Below are 20296 nucleotides of genomic sequence, written 5' to 3'. Positions count from 1 at the left end.
TTCTTAGCTTCCTTGCATTGGGTTAGAATGTGCTCCTTAAGCTTGGAAGAGTTTGTTATTACACACCTTCAAAGTGTACTTCTGTCAATTTGTCAAACACATTCTCCATCCAGTTTTGTTCCCTTGCTGGTGAGGAGTTGTGATACTTTGGAGGAGAAGAGGTGTTCTGGTTTTTGGAATTCTCAGCCTTTTTTGCACTGTTTTCTCCCCTTCTTCACGGATTTATCTACCTGGATCTTTGATGTTGGTGACATTTGGATGGGGTCGATTGGAAGTCCTTTTTGTTGATGTTGATGCTATTCCTTTCTGTTTGTTAGTTTTCCTTCTAACAGTCAGGCCCCTCTGCTGCAGGTCTGCTGGAGTTTGCTGGAGGTCCACTCCAGACCCTATTTGCCTGGATATAATCAGCAGAGGCTGCAGAACAGCAAATATTGCTGCCTGATCCTTCCTCAAGGGGCACCCACCAGATGCCAGCTGGAGCTCTCCTGTATGAGGTGTCTGGGTCGGTCCCTACTGGGAGGTGTCTCCCAGTCAGGAGACATGGGGGTCAGGGACCCACTTGAGGAGGCAGTCTGACCCTTAGCAGAGTTCGAACACTGTGCTGGGAGATCCACTGCTCTCTTTAGAGCCATCAGGCAGGGACGTTCAAATCTGCTGAAGCTGTGCCCACAGCCGCCCCTTCCCCCAGGTGCTCTTTCCCAGGGAGATAGGGGTTTTATCTATAAGCCCCTGACTGGGGCTTCTGCCTTTTTTTCAGAGATGTCCTGCCCAGAGAGGAGGAATCCAGAGAGGCAGTCTGGCCACAGCAGCCTTGCTGACCTGTGGTGGGCTCCAACCAATTCGAACTTCCAGGTGGCTTTATTTACACTGCAAGGGTAAAACGGCTTACTCAAGCCTCAGCAATGGCCAGTGCCCCTCCCCCCACCAAACTTGAGCATCCCAGGTCAACCTCAGACTGCTGTGCTGGCAGTGAGAATTTTAAGCCAATGGCTTTTAGCTTTCTGGGCTCCCTCGGGGTGGGAGTCGCCAAGCTAGACCACTTGGCTCCCTGGCTTCAGCCCCCTTTCCAGGGGAGTGAACAGTTCTGTCTCGCTGGCATTTCAGGTGCCAGTAGGGTATGAAAAAAAAAACTCCTGTAGCTAGTTCGATGTTTGCCTAAATGGCCACCCAGTTTTGTCCTCGAAACCAGGGCGCCTACTCTGTAGGCACTGGAGGGAATCTCCTGGTCTGCCAGTTGCGAAGGCCGTAGGAAAAGCACAGTATCTGGAGCGGAGTACATGGTTCCTCACAGCACAGTCCCTCACAGCTTCCCTTGGTTAGGAGAGGGAGTTCCCTGACTCCTTGCACTTCCTGGGTGAGGTGATGCCCCACCCTGCTTTGGGTCACCCTCCATGGACTGCAACCACTGCCCAACCAGTCCCAATGAGATGAACTGGTTACCTCGGTTGGAAATGCAGAAATCACCCACCTTCTGCATCAATCTCACTGGGAGCTGCAGACCAGAGCTCTTCCTATTCAGCCATCTTGCCAGCAATCTCCCAATGGCTATTTAAACACCTATTTATGATTTTCAAAGGTTCTTGAGACTTTCTTAGGTTTGGACGATTAGCCCCTCAGGGCTAATAATATTTTTATTCTAGTTTCACATCTGGACACTCTCTATACCTAGCCCCTCCTGGCCTTTGTGATTGGCTGTTCCTTTGGTGGGTCTACTGGCTTTTTGATTCTGTAACTCACCCAAGATTCTGTCTCTCAATTTTCCCTTTTGGTTCTTCACACTGAAGTCTGTCCACGGGGAACACACATACTGCAATGTTCCAACCATAGCTTCTAAGATATTACTCCCTGCCCAGAGCTTAGCAGTCCCTCTCAGGATCATGCATCTTGGGAAGGAGCCATTTGAGAACCACTTTTTAATTGTGTGGTCTTGAGAAAATTTCAGTTTTCTTGACTTTCTGAGCCTCATTTTCCTATCTGCAAAATGAAGGTAAAATTACTTAGCTACCCAACAAGTGCAATCTCTTACTAGCTGTTTGATCTTGAGAACTTATTTAATCTCACTTTTCCTTATCTGGGCAACAGAGATAGGGGTACCTTTCTCAGAGGGTTGTGAAGATTGTGATAATATATGTTAAGCACTTAGCATTATGGTCAGTAATTAGTTTGCAATCAATAAACACTGGCCACTATGTTAATAAATATCATAACATACTATAATAATAATAGCAATTATGATGATGATGGTGGTGATGATGATGATGATGCTCTGTCTCATTTTTCTATTATGTCCCTAAAATTGACATTTACTCTGTCCAGAAATTGACATCTCATCCCCAAACATGTGCCCTATATTTCTGGAGTTACTTTAAAAGGAACATCATATATTTGCATGTATAAATTCCAGATCATATATGAATCACATGACATAGTCATACTCAGTAAATGTCTGATAAATGAATAAATGAACAAATGAATAAATGTGTTATATTTGCTAAGAATTAGGGTTGGTATTTACTTGTTCTTGCCTATGAGAACAAAAATAAATCCACAACTTAGTATTTATATTTTCATGGAACTGCCTTCAAGTTGATCTTTCATGAATGCCCACACAAATCTGCCATTCCAGTCAAACCAATATAATAAGCTTATCCTTTCTACTTTGTGTAGTAGTAGACAGGTTTTGGACTTTGAAATCTTTGACATGAATTTTAATTATAGCTCCGTCATTTACTACCTCGGAGACCTAAGACAGGTCCCTTAACCTTTCTGAGTTTTGGTTTTCTCCTCTGTAATGTGGAAATAATAATTAGTCCTCAATATAATTGTGAGATTTTGGTAAGCTGATATATATTTTTAAATGATAGCACAGCAATTAACACATAATAGAAAATCAATAACTATGAGTTTCTTTGTTGTTTTGCTTGATACCTATTTTTGAAAAGCAATTCAGTAACATGTATCAATTCTGAAACTCCTCCTTCTATCCAACAATTCCATATCTGGGTATTTTCCTCAGGAGGTGACCTGAACAAAGACAAATATTTATATATAGCTATATTTTATCATGTCTGCATTCTTAATGGAGCTCTTCAGCAACTGGTAAATAGGCTTTCACAAAGAAGACATTCATTTAGGATAACGCTTGGAACTATTTTAGTGTTTGCCTCATCATCAAGCTAGCATTTAGAACAAGTACTCTTTCACACATTCATTCCCTTACTCATTCAACAAATATTTATTTGAGTGTTAACTATGTGCAGGGCAGAGTGAAAGAGAATAAAGAGATGAATAAGACACTTTCCTCTTTCTCATCAAGCTTATAATGTTGTAAAAATCCAGGTTGCTGATCCACCATTCTTGCCTGATTCTGGCAGACTCTTACTCATCCCTTGGTCACAGTTCAAATGTCACCTAACGTTTGGTAGATTCTCTGACATTCCTAGTCATCAAAGTACTTGGTTCCTTCCTATTTGCTTCCATAGGATTCTGTACATGCCTATTTTTATGGTTGACCACATTATATTGTTAGCATATGTTTACAAATATCTTGTCTCTTTTGCTGGACTATGAGCCTCTCAATGCAAAAGGCTCCCCAGTTTTGTTCAAATTTTAAAGGCTGCAGCAACAAAACAGGTAATTATACTCAATAAATGTCTGTTGATGTATGAACGAATTAATGAACAAATGAAAATCAATCATACATTATAACTATGACTTAATTCAAAATTTTAGGATATTTCCTGAAAGATGAATACAGCTTAAAAGGAGGCTAAAGAAGAGATAGTTTACCAGGTTTGGAAAGCAAGAAAGGCATGATGGAGAGGGTAGAAGTTCATAAGAGCCTCAAAAGATAGAAAGGATCACAATAAAAAAATGAATCATGGGGTATTCTGGGTCCATGGATTAACCTGAGCAAAAGCACTGGGCTGCGAAAGTTGGAACAGGGGTATGGTTTATGCATGTTTGGAGGCCAGTATGAAATCCCATTCACGAAGCCGTTAGAAAACCAGGATAGGAAGGGTGGTTAGAACCATTTTGAAAGACCTTGAAAGAGTGAAGAATTTATTGTGAATTTTATAGGTTGTGTGCATAGTATATGTGTGTAGGAGGTGTCAAGGAATATATTTTAGGAAAATAAAAGTTACTCAGGAAAATAGTTCCAGCAATATATAAATTATACCTGGATGTAAGGGTCGTGTAGGAGTGAGAATGCAGAGATGCAGGTAGAGACCAAATGGGAGGCTAGAGGAAGGAAATTTAGGTTAGGGTAATGGGGTCAGAGACACACTTATAGGAAAACTACCAGGTCAATTGCCTTAGCTTTGGGGCACCACATATTACATAGCAGCATACCTCCCAAGTATTCGCAAAGGGAATACATTAAAACCTCTATCCCCCAGTAACTCGAGAGCAAGATTTCAGTGCTGCTGCTATATAAAATGAATGAGGTCCAGCTCTGATTTTAGAGAGCTTTTTAGCCCAAAAAGGAGACAAAGAAGCGCACAAGCAACTGTAATCTTAGATAGGCTATGATAAGTGACAAAGGCATATGAAAAAGAGATCCCAAAGGTTCAGAGCTCTAGTTCTTGTGAGCTGCTTTGTAATCTTACCTTCTTAAGACGGCTTTACTCTGTATTCATGTCTAACTCTGCTAGTTAATGTTAGTAAAGTTAGGAAAGGTATAACCTCAGGAATGTCACTTAACCTTCCTAGGATTCATTTTGTCATCTGTTGCCTATTGATAACTTAAATTATGTTTGTTTGCTTCAGTTATGGAATATTATCTATCTTCGATCTCCAGTCACTATGCCCACTCACTTGTGGGATATTCCACAGGTTTCATCTTCCCTCTGCAGAGCTGACCATTCAACTGGTTGTGACCAAGGGTTTCTATAAATATTGAGCAACTGGAGAACTTTTCAGCACAAGGAGCTTGCTTAGCTCCCTGTTGGGTGGGGTTTAGAGCCAGCTCCATAGTCTCTCTTCTCCTTTTATGGAAAGGCTCCTGCCTTTCCATAAATAATCAGTAGGAACATACTTCAAAACAGCTCCTAAATGGAGCAATGTATAATGTGTATGCCTGAAACATTCCAGACAATGACATGTCCATCTGGTTGGTACTGACTAGGAGTGTTAAGCGTTTGGTGAGGTCTAGATAAGTGAGGAAGATATATGATACTTAAAGGATATAGACAAGGGGAAGAATTTCTGGAGGGATAATAACAAGAGCAAAGACACGAAGGAAGAAATTGATATGGATAGAATAGTAAAGAAATATTCTAGATTTAGAAAAAAGGTTTGTAGAAAGTCATAAAGAAAATAATATGAGGAGAGAAACATTCATTCAACATGGAAGCACAGGGAGACGAATTTGAGTTTACTTCAAGAAAAACTTTTTACATTATCACCAGAGATACATTTGTTAAGAGAAAGACTGGGCTTCCTTGGAAGGTGATATGTGGCTTGTGGCTAAAAGAATATGAGTGGAGACTGAATGTCAACTTTGGGAAGCTGTTGTCGGGGATATTCCTACCTCAACTAGGCAACTGGCGTTAAATTATGAACTCCAAAATTGGAAGGGAATTTAATAAATAGTATAATCTTGATAATGTGATAAGAAATGAGAAAAAATGGTACAGAAGAACAGACAAGAAAGGGAAAAGAAGGAGGGAGGGAATGAGGGAAGGAAAGAGACAGAGAAGAGATGGAGGAAAGGAGGGAGGATGGAAGGAAGGAATTAAATAAGAAAAAGATAGAAAGAGAAAAATAAGAAAGTTATTGAGGGAGGGAAGAAAGGAGGGAAGGGGATGGAGGAAGGAAGAAAGAAAGAGATGCATGGTTGAATCATGCCCAAATTGGTACACTAAGCACAGGTCCTCTCAACTCAATACTATTAATAATAATAAACTCCTGGGGTCTATCCACCCATGAATTTATGATTATGTAACCAACCATGAATAGGACATGGATGCTTCTAGTAATGAAAAATAAGGAAGAGGGGCCCAGCTTTAGATTCTGGACCCTTTCAAGAAGAAAAACAACAGCTAGCTAACAAGGCATTCTAATTGACTGCATCTTGTGGACCTTAAAAGTGTCAGAGCAATTTAACATTTAACAACTAAATAATATATTTTACATCCCTGCCTGGGTAATTTAATAAACTGTGGTGCCTTCAGGGACCCAGCTTCATATAAATTAACTGCCTTCAACTTGGAGCATCGGGGTCTTTATCTTTTGTCAGCTTAATTATGTGTTTAATTTTACTTTTAACATTTTTAAAAATGACCCACACTAACAACAGCCTCAATTGTTTAATTAAACAAATGGATACTGTTATATCTGGCATGATCGAAACTCTAATTTGTCATGTTAATGTTTTGTAGGGAGCCAAGAACTCCATGATGGTACTGAGGCAAATCATGCACTCCAAAGTCTATCTGCCTACCTTTCCAGAGTAATTTAGTGGTTTAACTTGGTTCTGTAGCTATCTTAATACTAATTTGTAACCGAGTCTCCCAGAACTCTAGTATGTTATTGGGTATTTATATAATTTATCTTTGTAGAAAACTTTGCATGGTGTAGATTATAGACTTGAGGTGAATAAAGTGTACATCCAGAACAATTTAAGCTCCCAAAGTATTAAAGTCCATAGGCAATACATCAGTCTATAGCCACTAGTCCTCTTTACATCCTTATACCTCCTGTCAAACCATTACTCGCATTTCCAAATATATCACCTTTATGCCAATTCTAACCTGGCCCTTCATAGTTCTGTTCAGCTTTTACTTCATAATTACATAAAAGCAGGAGTCTTAACCCTTTGTTACACCCAGAATCTTAGCCTTGACCTCTTGCATTGGCTTGCTTACTAGTCTATAACCTAACTTACTGATAATCCTCATGACTTAACTTCACGATTCTTTTCTTCCCCATTTTGGATCAAGATTAATTTCATGTTTCAGGAACACATTAATAGCCCTTTCAATATAGCTTGGTGTCCACAACAGTCTAGATGACCACACTCAATGTTTATACTGTGGTTTCTTGTAGAGCTTCTGAATGTCTCTTACCTAACCTTTTCCACACATAATTGTTAAATAGTTTTCCTACAAAAAGCTTTGATCATTGCCTTCCTGCCTAAAAGCCATTCAGTAATTTCACATTGTCACCCGTATAAAATACAAGTTTCTTAACAAGATAATCAATACCTTTCAAACTTTAGCTCAAGGCCAATATGTTAAACTTATCTGCCTCTAGTTTTCTATTACTATATTTATATGTTGACAGAATATAGACCTCTCATTTTTGCTGGAATGTATTCTACACACTCTCTCTTTCACAGTTTTGCTCACATTTTTTCCATATGCCTAGTTATCATTATTTCTACTTCTCTATCCGACAGAACAGATACCCTCTACTAGAAAGCCTACCATAATTTCTTGATTCTATTAACATGAGCTGGGTCAATGATCACATCACCATATCATTCATTACTCAAAGAAGGCTGGCCTCATGAATGGACCAGGCACCTGCCTAGGTCTTTGAGCTCTATAAAGGCTCCACTGCTCCTTCCCAAAGGGAGGATATTTCCTTAGGCTGAGGCCTAGAGAATGAAAAGGAGTGGCTATAGAAAGAGCATAGCAGGCCAAAGGACCATTATATACAAAGGTAGAAAATAAATCATTGTATTCTAGGAATTCCATGTGCTCTATGTTATGATTCAACTGAGATTCAGAATAGGAAGAAAAAAATTATATTTGTTTTAGAGAATGTTGGGTACACCGAATTAAATTAGTGCAAATCCATGCTTCGTGAAACACTCTCATCATCTGTCTGCACATGACCTTATTGTACTTTATTTTGTTTTGTTTACAGTTGGTTCTCTGCAGGTTCTGCATCCACAGATTAAACCAACAGTGGATTAAAAATACTATTTTAAAAATAATAAAAATAACAATACAACAATAATATAATTCTATTAAAAATATAGTATAACAACTATTTACATAGCATTTACATTGTCTTAGGTATTTAAAGTAATCCAGAGATAATTTTAAGTGTATGGGAGGATGTGTAGGTTATATGCAAATGCTATCCCATTTTATATAAGGGACTTGAGCAGCCACAGATTTTGATATCCGAGGGGGCTCCTGGAACGAATACCTAAGAACACTAAACCATGCCTATATTTTTTTTAAAATAAATTCTAGATTTTACCATTATGACCAGGGCTACTATGATCAATCTTGTATCTTGATGCACATGTTAAGAGTTTCTTTCGAATACTTACCTGAAAGTAGAATTGCTGGCTATTAATGTAAATGTCCAGTGTTTGCAAGATAATGCCAAATTGCTGTGATCTGGAGGATAGCAATTAGAGAAATAGTCCAGATGAGAATACTCAACCAAGTTATTCACCTCCCCAGATTGCTCAAGCATGTTTTTTTCTTGATGCTACCGATAACCCTACGGAAAGATCACCTGGCACCAACCAGTCTTGGAGGTTGCAGAAGAAAGGGTTTATCTTCGTTAGAGTGAGGCTTTTGAGCTCCTTTGCTACCTTTATGGTGGCGGTCATGTTGCCTTGGCACTCTGCCTGTTCAGCTAGCTAGGCCTATTGTGGGTGCAGCCCTAGATTTTTGTTTTAGGAATGACCCAGCAGAGCTTGGCTTCATGTCTTGCATCATGCAACTCTTGCCACCTGCACCAAGGACTTCCCTGTTGTTGCTGAGGTACAATAACTATGGTACCTGCTTGATGCCCACACACTTATATTGGCTCGCCTAACTGGACCCATGGGGCTTCAGGCCACAGGTGGGCCAGGATGGAGTGCACTGGTTGCATACCATCCATCTCCTTAGTGGCTCATTCTGTATCCTATGATTCACTCTGCTGATGTCTCTGCTGCTGTCAGCAGCCGCTGGGGACCAGGTGGCACAACCTAATGTATGGAGGGAGTTGATGCTTTATAGGGCACATTTTTCACTAATGGGAAATGAGAAAGACTGAGAAACAAAGCTGTGGTCAGCTGGTAACCTGCCTATGTATGCTTCCTATACCTCTTCTCCATATTAATTCCCTCTTTGTCTCACTCTTGGTGCCCTGAGATTGCCTCCAACCCAAATTGAAAAGCAGTATTAGCATAAGTTTTTGCCTCAGGGAAGCCAAGTAGCATTTTAGACTAGCAAAGCCATATAAGAGAAAGTATAATACTAAAGCAGTGGAAGTGTCACAGTTGTAGGAAGGAAGGAAACTCAGCTCAGCTGTAGCACAGTACTTACCCTCTGCTCTAACTCACAGATTGCCTGGCCAGTTAAATAGCTGGTTATATCTTGCCCCATGATCCCTCCTGATCTGTATAACAACTGGATTATTCCTTGCTGAATGGATTACATCGGTCTATTTCTATTCCTATAAGGGCTTGCATTTTTCTGTTTCACTTTTTGCAGCTTCATCAGTTCCAGCCCAGATCATCCATGTCATGTGGTAACATATTTTGTTTTATTGAGGTGAAACTCATATAACAAAATTAACTGCAATTTTAAAGTAAACAATTCAGTGACATTTAACACAGTCACAACAATGTTTTGCAACCACCACCTCTATCGAGTTCTGAAACATTTTCATCACTTCAGAAGGCAGCCCATTAAGCAGTTATTTCCCATCCTGCTTAGGGGATGAAGTTTAAATCCATGTGTATTGAGTGATTCTATGTGCCGGGCACCATCTGCCTTACTACTTTTAGGTCACTCCATCCATACGCTAAGCCTATAAAGTTAGACTTTTTTCTCTGGTTTTGCAGATGAGAAAAGTGAGGTTCAAAGAGGTTAGGTGAGACATTCAGATGACCAGAATCCAAGTTTGCATAAAGACAAACCCCATGCCTTTCCAGTAAACCATGCTGCCTCAAAATTGTGAATATTTTTCTCACTTATAAGTGGGAGCTAAGCAATGGGTATGCAAAGGCATACTGAGTGGTATAATGGACTTTGGAGACTCAGAAGGGGGAAGAGCAGGAGGGGAGTGAGGGATTAAAAAAGTACAAATTGGGTACAATGTACACAACTCACGTGATGGATGCACTAAAACATCAGGCTTCACCACTGTACAATTCATCCAGGTAACCAAAAACCACATGTACCCCAAAAGCTAATGAAATAAAAAGTATATATAAATTTATATTCATATAAATGTATTATACATTTATATTCATATAAATATGTTATACATTTATATTCATATAAATATGTTATAAATTTATATTCATATAAATATGTTATAAATTTATATTCATATAAATATGTTATAAATTTATATTCATATAAATATGTTATAAATTTATATTCATATAAATATGTTATAAATTTATATTCATATAAATATGTTATATATATTTTGTCTCACTCTTGGTTCCATGAGTAAGTTATTGTATATTTATATAATATATATTTATGTAAAAATATTTATATATAAACATAAATATATACGTTTATATAATATATAAATTTATTTTATATAAATGTATATATTTATATTCATATATAAATATTTATAAATTACTATAATATATGTATATATAAATATATACATTAATATACAAATATGTTTACATTTAAATATTTGTATTTATACATAAACATAAACATTTATATATTAATGTGTATATATTCATTAATACACTGAATGTCAAATATATAAACTATATATATGTTTTAAATATGTGTGTGTATATATATATATGAATTGTGACTATTTTGAGAACATTTAAAACTTATCCTTGGATATATATAACAATATTAAACCTTAAATAGTTGATTCTTTGTTATGGTAGTTATCTATTTCTATATGACAAATCACCCAAAAGCTTAGTAAGTTACAGTAACAGTGCCATTTATTTGCACAAAATTATGTCCATTAGGAATTTGGTCTAGACTCAGCTGGGTAGTTTGACAGCTTCTTCACATAATAACAGAAACATTCTAATAGCACCGAAGCAGATATGGCAAGGGCTCTTAATGTCCGTACGGCTTCAGAAATCACAAAGTGTTTCTTCTGACATATTCTAGTGGTCAAAACAAGTCTTAAGGCCAGTCCAGACTGAAAGCCTGGGAAATAGATACCACATCTTATAAGAAAGTGTTAATGTCACATTGCAAAAGGGTATGAACTCAGGGAGGTGTGTTTCATTGGAGGCTATAACTGTAAGAATCTACCATACATATTCTACAGTTAATTCCCTAACCGATTGCTTTTCACTTTGCAATGTTCCAGGCACAAGGACCCCTTCAAGTGTTATTTGGGGAGAGGAAACAAAGGCATCATTCAAAATCATTATTCTGCTGCCTATAGTGGGTGGACAGATATGAGGTCTGAATATTCTGTTTCCATGTGTGTGGGTTACACACCACCTATATTCATCAGTGTACTCCAGTACAAGGCTTGATCACAGCCCATATTTCAAGTGATTTTCAGATCCAACCAAAACACTTCAGTTCCAAATGGGTTTAGAGTAGAAACAGATTAACATTTTAAAAAGACTTTTTTTTTTCCTGCAAGGATATATCTAGAAATAAACCCTGGAAACGAGTGATGTAGGAGAATAACTCACATATGTTTCTAACTATTAGAAGTGAAGGAACTACAATCTGATAGTCATTCCACTGACCATCACCCTTCCTTGGGTGTCTTGTTCCTTCCTTACATGCCAATTCAGAAAGTATGATCAATGACTGTAATGTTGCTTGCTCTGTGGCCTGAAATTATCTCTTTCTCCAGTACCTTTGTATATCCTTCAGGGAGACACTCACTTTTTCCTCTGTGCCCACGCCCTAATATACTACATGTATATGATTACCACAGTTTATCAATATGTTTTTCTATGGAAGCCAAGAGAAATTTGTTGATATACCATGGGCAGATACTAGACTAAGAGCTAAACAAGAATGATTGCATTTAATCCTTATACCAATCCCTATTATCACTATCTTAGAGACAGGGACATTTAAGCACAGAGATAATAACCTGTGCAAATCACATAAATAGTAAATAGTGGAGCTGATATTTGAACTCAAAACAACTAATGCTAGAGACAGACCATAATCTTAGTCACCAAAATATATTTCTTCCCTACGTTCCAGCTATTATAGAGGATAAAAAACAGACACAGATGACTAAGAACGAGTAACAAATTTCCAGATCCTTATGATCTAATAGAGGAGATGGACACTTTGTTCTTTCATTAATACACTGAATGTCAGTTATCTTCTAGGAGCCACACTAAGCCCTGAGGATATATATTACATTGACCCTGTCTTCAAGAAAATCACAATTTAGCAGGAATACAGACAGGCAGACATATAATTCTCCGTACAGTGGTAAATGCTAGAGCAGAAGGAATGAGCCAGGATGAGCCAGATGTGTGCCTCCAAAAAAATTGGAAGTGGGAGGCGTAGGAGGGAATGTGGCAAGGAAAGCTTCCCTGAGAAGATTATGCTACATCAGAAGCTTTATGAACCAGTAGGAAGAGAGAGAGAGTAATTTATGAATTGAGGTAGTGTCTAGGAATTTGTTAATTTGACAGGGACTTAAATAATGGGCAGAACTTTAACAAAGGAGAGGCTGGGAAAGGACATTGTGAGCAGAGCCAAACAACATACGTAGAAGTGTGGAGGTAGGATCCTATACCATGTTGTCCCATGAATAATAAATTTAGATGAAGCACAGGGTACATAGAAGAAGATAGTAAAAGATGATGTCTAAAAGACCATACAAGTTCGTTGTTGGGTTCTGAAAATCAGTGTGAGAAACTTGAATATTATTGTAGCAACAGGGAAGCATGGTAGAGGTTTAAGTAGGATAAAAGCATCATGAGATTTGGGTATAATAGTACTCTAGGCTGGGCGCAGTGGCTCACGCCTGTAATCCCAGCACCGTGGGAGGCTGAGGTGGGCAAATCACCTGGGGTTGGGAGTTTGAGACCAGCCTGACCAAAAATCCCATTTCTACTAAAAATACAAAAATTAGCCAGGTGTGGTGGCACATGCCTGTAATCCCAGCTACTTGGGAGGCTGAGGCAGGAGGATCGCTTGAACCCAGGAGGCAGAGGTTGTGGTGAGCTGAGATCATGCCATTGCCCTCCAGCCTGGGCAACAAGAGTGAAACTCTGTCTCAAAAAAAAAAAAAAATAGTACTCTATACCAAACCAAGGATCTATATGGGTAGAAGAGCAAAAATACATCTTAAGACAGAAAGGAAAAGAACTCAATGCCTATTACGTATGAAGCCTAAGGCTAGTTGTTTTGTTTATATTTGTTCATTTAACTCAAAAAATAATCGTGTGAAATAGATACTCATGCCATTATTTTACTGATTGGAATACAGCTCAAAGAGGTTAATTTAACTCCTCCAAACCCAATAGTAAACTAGAAAGGAGTAGAGCTAGAATTTGAACCCAGTCTATCTGTATCTGGAGTCGGTACTTTTTGCTTACACTATACTGTCTCTAATCCCAAGAAGGACTTTGCCATTGTATATTTATTCTATTAGTCATTAAGCCAGTCAGACCATGTTCTAGTTGGTAGGAATACAGAGTGATCCATACAGACAAATCTCTACTCTTGGAGTTCACATTATAGTGGGAAAAGACTGACATTATACTAATGAAAAAAGATATGTCAGCATGTTATAAATGCTATATGGAGTAATAAGTATGGTAAGAGAATAATGATTGAGGGTTGGGATTACAATTTTAAATTGTGTGGTCAGGAAAGGTGACATTTGAGCAGACTTCAGTGAAGTGGGGAAGTGAACCATGTGGATCTCTTGGAAGAGCTTCTAGATAGAGGAAACACAGTATAAACAGGATACACAAAAAAGACCAAGGCGTAGTTAAGAGATAAGGAGGAAAATCAGAAGAACATGCAGTTTCAAGCAAAGTAAACAAAGTGTTTAAGGATAGAGTGATCAACTGCTGCTGAGTGGTCAAGATTGAAAACTAAGCATATGATTTGTCAACACTGGAAATAATTGGTGACCCTGACAAGAGTAATTTTAGTGAAATGATGGGATAAAAGGCCTTGGAGTTGGGTTAAGAAACAGTGAAAGGAAAAGAGAGATAGAAAATAGTCTATTCTTTCAAAAAGTTTTTCTATATCAGAGGGCAGAGAAGTGGGGCCACAACAACTAAATAAAAATGGGCAATGAAGTTAATTTTTTTTAAAGTTGAAACACTGTATCATATTTGTATGCTGATGAGACTAATCCAGTAAGAACTAGAAAACTGTGAAGTTAGAAAAAATTTTTATAAAATCTCTATATAGGTGAGTTGAGTTGATATTCAGGAGAAAAGATAGCCTTAGATAAAAGCTCAAATAATTTATCAATTCTAAAAGAGAAGGATGGCAAAGTTTCAAAAAATGGATAGATTTGCAGGTTGAAGGATGTTCTCCAGGATTGCTTCTATTTCTCCCATAAAATTAAAATAAACGTCATATTTAGCAGGTAAGTTCCTTTTCCATAATTTCATGTTTAATATGCATGGTCTCTTTCTAAGTATTCATTCTCTCATCCTTAGGGGCATTTTTGATTGATGAATTTGAAAGAACAAAATGAAATTGTTTAGGAACAGCCAACAGAGAATGTACATTCCACTGTGCTCCTCCATGTTGTTCAATCTATAGGAGAATACTCTGTTTCTGGGAAGGAAGTAGGCCTGCAGCTTTCAGCTACCTTTGACTGACTGAGTTCTCTATTAAAAAGTCCACTGATATGCAGATACATGTAATATTTTCTTTATCAGCAATAAAGATGATATCTTTAATCTCTATCTGCTGACTCTTGTGCCTTTCTCTCTAGACATCCTAAACTCAAATGGCAGGGAAAAAAAAAAACACTGCCATCTATTCTGACCTCTGAAGTCACCATGCCCATTAACTGAGGATGAAGAAGACAAAAGGAATATTGAATGTCTGAAGAGAGAGAAAACGTTATGAAATTATCCTTTCAAAAGATGGAAGAATAAATTCACTTGGCAAATGTAATATGGACTCACCTGAGGTTTGAAGTCATCTAAAAAGAAACCAAAAATCATGGTTTTGAGATTTTGTCCAAATTCCTTCATTATCTCAGGTACAAATGAAAAAAAATTATTCTAATGTAGTTGGGTTTAATGAGAGTTGAGATTTTTCTAGGAAGTAAGGTATAGGGGAAAGAAGGTAAGGTAGTTAAAGGTACCTAAGAAATTATTATAAAAATAAATCATGAACTCTAAGTTGATAAGGAAGGAAATGGGCATATAATGGGGATCAGGGGCATTGAAAGGATATTAGGATCAATGGTTTGACTTTCTAATGGTATTGAAGAACTATAAAAGCAGGAATATGGAAGAGATGGACTGAAAAGAAAGGAGATGACACAAGTATTATTGTATGTTTTCACATTTTATCATTTCTGAAAAAGGAAAGATAATGGCAACTTAGATTTAGTAAAATATGGTAATAATTGATAAGGTCTAGAATATGATAATAAATAGTGTTGCTGAGGTGGGTGAAAATCAACAAACTGAATGAAAATCAACATTCATTAAAACATTGAATGTGACATTATCAAATGACAGGAGTAGTGATAAGAACATCGGAATACAGGTGTTTTCTAAAGTGATTTCTAACTCTCATATGCTATGATTCTATTATTAAAACAAGTACAGGCAAACTTTTTACTTGATTTACTTTCTATATACAATGAGACTAAAAGATATCCATCAACTGACCAGGGTCTACAGGGTATATTATAAGTTGAATTGAAATGTCACGGGGCTGTCCTAAGTTCAAATCAAGGTCAAAGAGAAAGACAGACCTTTACTGTTGGATCTGTCACAATAACAAGTAAGTGCTATGAACTACCTGCAAAAAAGATAAGATGCTACCTGTGTAGATGACATGGTGATGAGTGACAAGTCATGGATACTGTTCCATAGTTTCATTCTTAATCTAAATCACTTAGACAAGAATCATTAACTCCTTTGATCAGAAGTTCTTCCTGCCCATACAATTATATACAATACACAATCACTCTAGGAGGGCATAGTGTCATGAAGGAGAAAACGATAGACTTGTTTTTCCATACTCTGTAGGTACATAGTTAAGTATTAATTCCATAAAGGTTTGATGATGATGACAGTGGTGGTGATGATGATGATGGTGATGACAATGATGATGGAATTAAACAGCCAGATTCTCCACACTTGTAAACTATGTACCATGTTGGCCAATTATTAGTAAACTGGCATTTGTTGATTATTAACTATATTCAAGGTCTTAGTCTCAAGTTGCAGTAAGGTAGGTAAAAAGAAGTGAAGTCTCCAAAAATAAAACCTAGGTAAGGAGCCCAGACATATATCTATATTTACACATACAGACATGACACTTCCAGAAACCATGCATCTGCATATTTAGTCATGGGTACCAACATACACACCACACTCCACGAAAATCAATGGCACATGTAGAATCCTCCAGTCCCATTAGTACAGCTATCCTTATAATGGGACAATCCCTGAAGTCATAAAATAGTATCTCAATTGCTCTTGCTCATACAAATGAAGAAAGCAATCCTGAAGTAATGATTTGACTTCCCATGTTGTTTGATAATAGAGGCTAATGCACAGATGATAGAACACATGGACTTTGCGCAAACTGCTTCTGATGAGAGTTATTTCTCAAGATAAATTCATAAATTGTTACACTGATGCCTAATTTTAATACCCTATATAAACAATTTTAGCTAACATAGGTCTACATTTCAGGCCCTGATCACTCCTGGGTACTATCAAAAAAATCTCTTAACTTTCTGTCTCGCTCTCTCTTCCTTTCTCTCTCATACACGCATAACATGTGCATACTAAGTCCTATAATGTTTATGGAAAAATTCGAAATGGGGTTACTGGAACACAAAGGTCAGATCAAGATGTGCTCCCATATTAAATTCAATAGCAAAAGAAAAGGCTAGTCAGGAAACTGGCTGGATCCTAGGCCAGAAAAGAGTAACCAGTGACAACTCAACAAAGCTCTGTCTTGGTTTTCAAGGGTCATCCCCATCCAAACAATCTGGCCACTAGATCCCATTTTGATTATATCTTGTGAAGACACATGGTACAGCAGGAAAAGTGCTGGAATAGTTAAACCCCTGAGTTCCAATTCAGACTCTGCCACTGAACTTAATGCATCCTTAGTCGAGTCATTTTGCCTCATAATCTAGTACAGAAACATAAAAATAATGTCTTGAGTATGGAATAATGGGGTTCCTACTGTACTGTAGAAACATAGATGAGGACTTGACTAGCTTTTCCTAGCCACAGTCAGCCAGCAAAATGAACATTACTATTTTCCTTACCATCTAATCATTCCTATGTGCTCTTTTAACCAGTCATATCACAGTCATAATCCCCAAGGAACAATATGTGATGTGAATAACACTTTTTCAGTTAGTAAAGCACTTTCATGGTGATCCTCCACAAATCAATGGGTTTGACATGCCTATTTGCTGATGAAAAAACTGAGGCCCACAACAGCAAAGCAACTCATCAGTCATATTGAAACAGTAAACCTGAGTTCCATATGGTAAATTTCTTTTGACTCCCTTCAGTGCCCAGCGTGAAGCTCTGCACTCAGTGGAATTGAGTGCCATGTCTTCTGCCTGGATGTGCTCTTTTGCACAGGACTATTAAGATTATTAAGGCCATTAAGACCAATCTATTGATTTCATATTCCCCCTGAAGGGGTAATCATATGGCAGGGGTCAATTTTGTATTGAGGAGTGGGGAGGACATAGCACCTGCTGCATAGAAAGACAGCCTGATATTTGCCAGGGAAATTCAGTTATCACTGAGATGGGTGGGAACCCAGGAAACAAGATGAGAATTAATGTCAACTGGAATACCAATTTTCCTGAAACAATAAATACCTTTTCCAAAACTCTGGACCTACAGCAGGCCTACATCTTCAGGTTTCACATGGAAAGCCTCAAACTGAAGATGACAGTTAGAGGTCTGTGGTGCACAAAAATTATAAATGAAATTATAACATGTCCTAAGAGGCCAAATGACAGAGTCTAGAAAAAGTCAGTGTATTTAGCAGGGTAGTGTGAAAAGAGCAAAGGCTTTGGAGCTAGGCAGATTTAAGCTGGAATCCTAATTCTTTCACTTACTAGCTTTGTGACTTTGAGCAAATGACTTCACACCCCTGAACCTCAGGTTCCTCATCAATATAATGCATATTATAATAAATGTTTATTATACACATGCATTAGAGATAATGTCCTCTGTAAAAGAGCAGAGCAGAAATGTCAAGTGTACACGTTACTTAAATTTGGTGCTCATTAATAGTACCTAACAGTAATACAGTATCCTATATAGTTTTAAGGTCTATTCCTAGCAGTTAATTTCAATGATGTCATCCCAGCTCTGCATGCAGAATTCAAGTCTCCCTCTTAGGGTTCCATTACCCCTTGCACAGAATTCTGATCTTGTACTTACCACGCCATATAGTAATTATGACAACTTTGTGTCTGTTTCATTCAGCACTATATTCTTAGGGCTTGACACAGGGTAGATACCCAGCAAATGTCAGGTAAATAAATGAATAATGTATTCCCTAATAGAATACAAACCTGTCAAGAATGGGAACTAGGTCTCATTCTCAAATTTAATCTTTATGAGAACAAGGACCATTCCTACTTTGTGCCTTGATCACTGCTGAAACACTAGTAACTAGGACAGTTACGGGGGTTAAGTGAGCTGAGCCTATTTTTCCAGCAGCCAGTTCAGGACCTGAAACAGAGTGAATGCTCTGTGAATGTTTGTGGAATGAATTAATAAATGAATGAATACAATCTTTAATTAGTCTTGTCACTAAAGTAGGTAAAGATTCATCCACTTGGGGTGACTAGAGAACGGTCAGTAATTACTGGGTACATCTTGGTTAGAGATGGTATCAAAGCTGCATAGTTCCATCAAGATGAAGGCAAATCTTGGATGTCAGAGCTACAAAAATCCATAAAGACTATCCAGTCATCTTATGCTAGTACAACTTGCTTATGCGTTTTTAATTTTTCTCATAAATTGAGGCTTTCATTATTATTTCCATAATGCTAAGAGTACTGGGAAACCATTAAAGCATTTTAAACAGATTTTCATTTTCCAAGACCAATCTGGTTGCAGTATTAATAATAGTTTGGAGGTCAACACAACCTGAATGCAAGTAACCAGTAAGGAGGCTATTGCAGTAGCTCAATGAGGAATGATAGTAACTTAAATACCAGTGGAGATAGTGAGAAATGTACAGATTCAAGAGCCAAAGGATACAAAATCAACTGGACATAGTAATGAATTATATATAGGGGGTTATAAGAGAAAAAAATGGGTTAGAAATATCAGTGGCATTATTCTGTTTTTGTTTGTCTCCCCTACTGGAACTGACTTTTTTTAAAATAGTAGTTCTGTCAAATTGGTTTTGGTATTCCTGGTGCCTCATACTGGGCCTTGAACATAGAAGATACTTGGTGAAAGCTTGCGGAAAGAATGCACAAATCATTGCACAGCAAGCAGAGGACAAAAGGAGCAATATTCAGAAGTCAACACTAGCAAGGGAGAGGCCAACAGGTCTGTAACTACTTGGCTGCAATTTATAGAAAGAACTGGCAGATTCAAGACAATACTAGATAGACTATTAAGGAAAAGCTATGACACAGAGAAACAGACAGACATGAGGCATAATGTGATATCTCTGTCTTAGTAAGAGAACAGATGTAGTAGTTATGAATTATGATAAAGCCAATGAAGCAGTTATGAATTCAGGCTTTCAGCCACACTGCATGGGTTCTAACTCTAGCTCTGCCTCTTCCTGCTGTATGACCTTCTTTGGACAGTTACTTAACATCTTTATTTATTTTTATTTTTTTTTTTATTTTTTGAGATGGAGTTTCGCTCTTGTTGCCCAGGCTGGAGTGCAATGGCACGATCTCGGCTCACTGCAACCTCTGCCTCCCGGGTTCAAGCAATTCTCCTGCCTCAGCCTCCCGAGTAGCTGGGGTCACAGGCATGCACCACCATGCCCGGCTAATTTTGTATTTTTAGTAGAGATGAGGTTTCTCCATGTTGAGGCTGGTCTCGAACTCCTGACCTCAGGTGATCCGCCCGCCTCAGCCTCCCAAAGTGCTGGGATTACAGGCGTGAGCCACCACGCCCAGCTACTTAACATCTTTAAATCTCAGCTTCTTTATCTGTAAATAAGGACAATAATAG

General features: G+C 37.9%; 1 protein-coding gene and 1 long non-coding RNA gene across 9 annotated transcripts in view; both read right to left on the bottom strand.

Annotated features, from left to right (window-relative positions):
- The window catches only part of LOC101147269 (AGBL carboxypeptidase 4), a 1515476-nt gene that overhangs the window by 644046 nt on the left and 851134 nt on the right, over positions 1-20296 (bottom strand). The window lies entirely within an intron of this gene.
- Positions 20074-20296, bottom strand: part of LOC129524051 (uncharacterized) — a 45687-nt gene continuing 45464 nt past the window's right edge. The window contains exon 3 of the long non-coding RNA XR_008667697.2: positions 20074-20274. This is a non-coding gene — a long non-coding RNA (uncharacterized lncRNA). The remainder of the gene's footprint in view (positions 20275-20296) is intronic.

Source organism: Gorilla gorilla, chromosome 1, assembly GCF_029281585.2.
Source record: "Gorilla gorilla gorilla isolate KB3781 chromosome 1, NHGRI_mGorGor1-v2.1_pri, whole genome shotgun sequence".
NCBI lineage: Eukaryota > Metazoa > Chordata > Mammalia > Primates > Hominidae > Gorilla > Gorilla gorilla.
The sequence above is the reverse complement of the archived record's forward strand: the minus strand, read 5'-3'. Positions and strand labels throughout refer to the sequence as shown.